Genomic DNA, 6,967 nt, shown 5'->3' with positions numbered 1-6,967 from the left:
ATGGATGGTCTAGAATCTATCTTAAAAAATATAAAACATATTTTAAAATTTTAAACCAATATATTAAATAATGTATTAAAACAAACAATGGTTTTAAATATGATTTAATATTATAGGTCATCAAGTTTGTGTCAGTTTATTCTGTCAGAGGCTGCCTGTAGTGTTTGTAAATGTCCAGCAGGTGTCACTACTCAGAGACACAGTATTGACAGTATCAATACAGTTTGCCATTGTGTTGCAACGCTTCATGACACCTCATGAATCCATCACTGGTGCATGATAAAAGTATATATTTTACAGAAAAAAAGATACTACATTAATAATTCTTAAATACATTTGAATGGTTCAAAATAAAAATAAAAATTACTTTTTGTTAAGGGCAGATTATACATCTGCTACCGCACACATCAAATGTCGCTTGGGTCTGTCGCAAACCAGTTTTGCTGGTATGCTTCTGCAACTTCGGTCTGGAATTTCTAGGGACGCACAGCAGTTTCCCGCCAAAGCGCAAGGGAGAGCCTATTCGAGAACTTGCGAGAACTTCGGCAGCACCGGCGGGAATGTTTATTTTCCAAAACAACTATGGGGCACCTGCAAGATATCATGGTCACGGAGATGGATCTAGAGTTGCTAGACTTTAAAGAGGAACAGCTTCTGGTAATGAAGTTGGCAAAAAGACCTTTGTAGTTTTCCATTGTAGTTGTTCCTCGGTTTTTAAAAATGTCGCGCCCCGGCACCAAATTGAGGACGACCACACAGACAGCCGGAAAAGCATACCATGGACCAATCACAGCTGCTTTTTGTCTGCGCACTTCCGCTTGAGGTCTGCGCGGGTTAGTGACTGCAACGCTTAGTCAGGATTTTTTTGAGACAGATTGACAGTTGAAGAGGCTATGCGTCAGAAGCATAAATTGGCCTTTACGGTACCAACATCGACACAGAAGGATTCAGCACCAATAGCAAAAATAGGAGAGAGTCAAATAAGACAGAGCTCAAGCATTGCCATAGTAGTTCTGTGATTGTTCTTAAACAGCTTCTTCTCTGCATTATATTTCCCAGATTTAAACTCTCCAAAACATGTCGCAAAACAAGAGTGAACATTGTTTAAGCTTTTGAGCATTGATTGATTCCAGAGGAGTGCGAAACGTATTAATCAGAAGCAGTTAAAGTTGTAGCCGTCTCCTTTGACTAAATGCCAAAATACGAAGAAAGAGATTGACAGCCTCATGACAAAAAATATCTGAAAATGTTGCTCAGCAGACAAGCATAAACCTAAATTTGTTATGAAGCATATCAAGGGTCAACAAAGTTCATTTTTTGAGTGGCCTACACAAAGCCCTGATTTTTTTTTTCCATCTGTGTGTTTTGGCAAGATGAAATACCCTCAATCCATACTAGTTCTAACTTGCAAAAATGGCTTAAACATCAGCAGTGGAAAAACTTGTAGAAGGATATTATTTTTAAACAAAGGGAAACATAATTTAAAAACAAACCCTACTGAATACAAAGGATATGCATGTAAACCTTTAAATTGGATAAAAATATAAATACCACTCATTTAGATAAAAACAGAGATCCATTTTGCACTCTGTACTCACTGCGTGATACCAGGATTGCACTTGCAAATGACAAAATAATAACAAAATAAGTAAAAACAAGTTGGAAATCAAGTTACATTAAATTCAGATTAAGAATATAAAAGCACAAGAGCCACTGCAATGTTTGCATCTATTTAACATGGAGAGTTGTTAACATGTTATGGGTTAAAAAATATTTATGTAAAATATGTGTAAATTATTCTTAACAGTAACATAAGGGATAAAATAGGAAAGAATATCTGTGTTTAGATAACTAAAAATAGATATGTTATAATGTAATTAATGAATACTGATTACACATATTTTAATGTAAGTTGTGATTGGTTAAACAAATCATTATTTTGATATTACACTAAGAAGTACGGGGTACTGTATGTATGCATGTGTGGGGGCATGCTTCATGTATTTGTGGGTAAAAAGATGGTGTGTGTGTCTGTGTGCTCCTGCCCTTGTTTCAGTGAGAACAGTTTTTCAGATTTCACCATCAAATTGAGGACCAGTTGTTATTCAGTGAGCATATTTTACTGGTCTGTTTCGCTAACATTTAGGTTAAGGGTTAGGGTGAGAAATGCTCAAGTAATGATTTGGTTTAGCTATTTTTACTATTTTATAGTTATTTAGTATAGTTATTTTTAATGGGAGTAAACACATAGTCCTCATTACATATAGCAAGACGAGAATGCGTGTGTGCGTGTCAGGGTTCTTGTATTGGATACATTCTAGAAAATTTGATACATTCTGAAAGTAGCATGTTTTGGGGAGCGAATGCTTCCTCTGTGGCCCGATCTATGAGGGGGATTGGTGTTTTAGGTTCAGTGGTCATGTTTAGGACTAAGGTGTGAAAATAGTATAGTTTGGGGTTAAGTATGAACCCATAATAGTTAGATGTAGGGTAAGGGTCACGGTTGGGCTGTAGAAATGGCTAAGAAATGAATGGAAGTCAATGGAAATGTCCAAGAAAGATAGAGAGATGCATCATGCGTGTGTGTGTGGGGTGTGTGTGTGTGCATATGCGTGTGTTTAACATTACAGTCCATATAGCAGTTTCACAGCTGTTGGGAATAAGGTGTTTTTATTCTTGAGGTGTGAGTATGAATTATTCTGAGTCCCCTTCGGCAAGGCCGGTGCTTGAAGAGGGAATGGACTGGATGTGTTGAATCTCTGATGACGCTCCTGGCTCTGCTTGAAGATCAGGTTTCAAAGACGTGGCTGATGACTGGCAGGCCAGACATGATAACCCTATGTGTGGCTTGTATGACCTTCTCCAGGAACCTCTGCTTCTTCTTGTTGCATCCTGATTATCCTACTGTGATGCCATAAGGCAACATGCTCTCTGCTATGCACCAATAGACATTGGTATGAGCTTTTTAGGTTATCCAGCCATTTAGTATTTTCAAAAAATTAAAGCCACTGCTTAGTTATCAAAAATGTGTAGATAGTGTGGATAATATTTTTTCTGAGGGTTGCAAATGGTGTTTAATTCCATGATTTCACAAAGAAATTATTAGGTTCCTGCAAATTCCAAAAATGTAACTAGGAAACTTAAAAAAAGACTAGCAAAAATAAAAATGAGACAAACACACTAAACACATGCAAAGGAAAACACTGCAGACAAAAACATCTACAAGATCAGAAAAGCTATAATGACAGAAAAAGAGCAGGAAAGTTGAACAATGGTGCAAACACAAGGGTGTAATTTTGTGTTGAACGTTGGTGGCCAGAAAGGTTTTAGTTGCTAAAAATCCCATCCATAAATTTAAATTCCATGGACACATGTAATTCTTTAAAAACTGTAAAAAAAGAAAAAAAAGAATCATGTATATATTTGGCGAAGAGTTGTAACAATAAAATAATTGCCTTTCAGTTTTTAGATGCTCAAAAACACTTATACTTTTCATAACAATAATAATTTGGTTGGTTAATAAGGATGTCATAAAAAGCTCCTTAGGAGCATTATTTTTTTGCCTTAACCTGGTTCAGATTTGGTAAGAGGATATTTAGTCAAATTTATTCAAAAGCAAAATTGGGGCTTTTGTACCGATTTGGCTCAATTACTGCTCTTCCAGAAAATGTTGATTACTCTTTGCATTATCATTTCAATAGTCAATCAACCCCAGTTAATCTGGTAAAATACTTTCCACCCTATTAAAATGCTTTAATCTGTTCGGTGTTGGATTTCATAAGAGAGAATAAATAATATGAGTCGGCTGGATTTTTTTTTTTTCTAAAGTACTGACAAGAATTTTCAACTACTTTTATCAGCTGACAATGAGGCAAATGTAATTCAATTTTTTTGTATCAGGATGTTCTGAACCTCTGCAGTCTGATAAAATATAATTTTTCTGCTTTTACAAAACACGACAGCAATAAAACTTGAATATCTTTGTTCTTACACATTATGAATATTTTCATAACAATTGCTTGTATTTTTACCTGTGAACCTGTGTAATCTTCCTCTGAAGAACCGAGCAGAGTGCTTTTTGTTTATTATTTCTAAGTGGAACCGAGGCCTATACTGAATGCTGCTATATTAATGCTTTGTTAAAATTAGAGCAGACATGGCTTTCATTTCCCTGATGACATACATCTTGTTGCTGTTATCTGGTGAAAACGCTCCATGTTTAAAGCAGCTTTAAGTTCCATTATTTCAACTATGTGTTTCCTTACTTAATAAAAATGAAACATTTTAAATTTGACTGACATCACTACTGCATTGTGGCTCACTCCTTCTGTCAGGTAGCTATGTAGCCTGTAGTGGAAAGCAATAGGCAACCATATCAATCTGTTCTGACCCTTGAAGGAGGTGGTCACATTGTCCTGCTGCTCTTGCACCTCCCTGCCTGTCCCTGCTTTGCTGTGTTTTGTCTTTTCTGAGCTCTCTCTTCATATCACCCGAACTAAAAAAGAAAAGGTCTCTCAATACAATTGATAAAATTTTCTCAACTGGAAGACAGGGAAAAGGGGACCTGTCCTGTCCTGCCGGGACATTGTTTGTAGGATAGCTACACCATGGACTCCTGGGAGGCTTGGAGGTTGGTGTGCTTCACAATGCTGTCAGTGGAGCATACCAATGTATAGATTATTTGGTTTTATAATACTTTGATTTCTCCTGTACAGTACCTGATGTATCTACAATTACAGAGGATTATGGCGGCAATTTGGGCACGGATCAGGCTGCCAGCAGCGGTTGACGCCCTCACAAAGGCTGTGAACGAGCAAGATCAGGAGACGAGTCGTATGCTTGGTGCGATTGAACGCAGACTGGCTGTGGTGGTTGAACTCAAAGGCGAGATGGGATAATATCTTGGATGTGCACGCTCACTTGAAGGCGGAAAAACCCAACAAATTTGGAATATTAGACTCGCCACGTAGAGCCAGCAAGAAAAAGACTCAAGGCTGATGAAAAATTTCCGTGCATCCTGCTCCTTCCCTTTATCAAAGTCTCCCCTGGATGTAATGGCGAAAGGGCACTGCTCCCCCTCCCCCGCGTGGATGACGCCCAGAACTGTTGATAAACTTCCATCTTATCAAGGACAATGGCAGCATCCATAGACAAATAGAACACACTCATCATACACACACAACTAATGTCTCAAATGTTAGATTGACTTCATATGACTCCGCCTCCGATGTGACCCTCTGCTGAAATGTCTTATGTTACATGTTCTTTTCTTGTGCTGAGGGTTTTTTGATTTCTCAAACTGTATCATGTCAAGGATAAAGTGTGAAATATGCTTTTTTTCCCCTCTCTTGCCCAGTGTGTCTCCAATCTTTCCACAGATATTAAGGGAGGTAACCGGTGGGAACCTGGGAAGCCATAAGAACGCACCAAAGTCGGCGTTCTGCGGCACGCACGGCCTCAGCCCCTACCCCCTACCCCAATATATGTTATGTATTGTGATGAACGGTTTTTACTGAAACTGAAATCTTGATTGCAATGTAAATTGTAGTTGACAGTAAAGTTCATTGAATAATTGATTGATATCATGTCTTAAAGTGATGCATCCAATCGCATTATGGCAGGAAGTTTGAAGTTGGAGGTTGCTGTTTACTTTGTAAAAAGAGAAAAAAAAAAACACTGTTTAAAAATGCCTTGAATACTGCACAACTGAAGCTGCTCAAGTTACTGTTGACAAATTTGGATGCACGCAAGTAAAGAGGGTGTGTGACATATTGGTAGATATGGTCCCTGTCAGGGCAAGATCGCTAGGTATACATATCCACTCAAATATTAAGAAAGTTATGGCAGCTTTTCAAATACATGTACAGCTTTTCATTTATACGTAAAACGCATGAGGCAAACACATTTCCTTCCTTTTGACTACCGTAATTAAAGATGGAGATGCAGCATATTGTCTCCCATTGGTTTCCCCCTTACCATGCATTTATAGACAATTTATTCTAAGCTTTTTTTTATGTGAATTCCTTTTTTTTATTTTTTTTTTACCTTGGCAGAATGTTTACAAAAGCAATACTCAGTAGCTGCTAATGAAAAACCGCATTAGTTGAACAGCTGTCTCTTTAAACGGAAATTAAAACTTACATAAACTTTCTTCTGAGCATATAGCATGTTTAAACATAAGGTATAGGCATCCCACAGATTAAAAATAGGTTCACATCAAGATTTTCTGCAAAAAGGAATAATAATAATCAGCATTAAACCATTAGATGACTTCTGAAGTGTTCTGTTTAAAAGGAAATTATCCTTCCTTATCCCTTTTTTTGTGACACATTGAACAGGCCACTGTAGCTGCTTGTGATTCTCTTTGATGAAAGTGCTATTCTTAGAAATGTTCTTTGTAGTGGTAAACCACTGTGGCCAGAGAAGCAATCTGGGGCTGAAAGGAATTCTTCTGTTGGAAAAAGGTTAAATTCAAACGTTTGTTTACTGCAAAAAAAGGAACAAAAAAAAAAAATAATAATAATAATTTGACTGCTTGTAAATTTTGGATTAATAAGTCCAAGTGAGCAAGCTTATAAAAGATGCTTTTTCTATCCATATCTTGTCTGTTTATCTTAGACCAATACTGCATGCATAACACCAGTATGGTGTGTGTCTATAGACTTAGAACGAAATTGGATAGAGCTACATCCAATATCGTTCCAATCTGAGCTGGTTTTCAAATGGAATCAGCAGCTCAGATCAGTTCAAATTATGTCATGGGTCATTTAGTGTTTTCAGCAAGATGCTGTATAGCTTCTAAGTCAGTGGTGGTAGGTGTAATTTCTTCTGCCATTATCTGTTGGGGTGACAGCAACAGAGCAAAAGACTTAAAGAAGCTTAACAAACAAATAAAGAATGCTAACTCAGTTCTGTGGAGGGAGATTTTATGAAGGAAAAGTCTTTGAAAACTTAAAAAAACTGGAGA

Source organism: Cyprinodon variegatus, unplaced genomic scaffold, assembly GCF_000732505.1.
Source record: "Cyprinodon variegatus isolate N-32 unplaced genomic scaffold, C_variegatus-1.0 Scaffold828, whole genome shotgun sequence".
NCBI classification, from domain to species: domain Eukaryota; kingdom Metazoa; phylum Chordata; class Actinopteri; order Cyprinodontiformes; family Cyprinodontidae; genus Cyprinodon; species Cyprinodon variegatus.
This window is presented reverse-complemented; position numbering follows the sequence as displayed.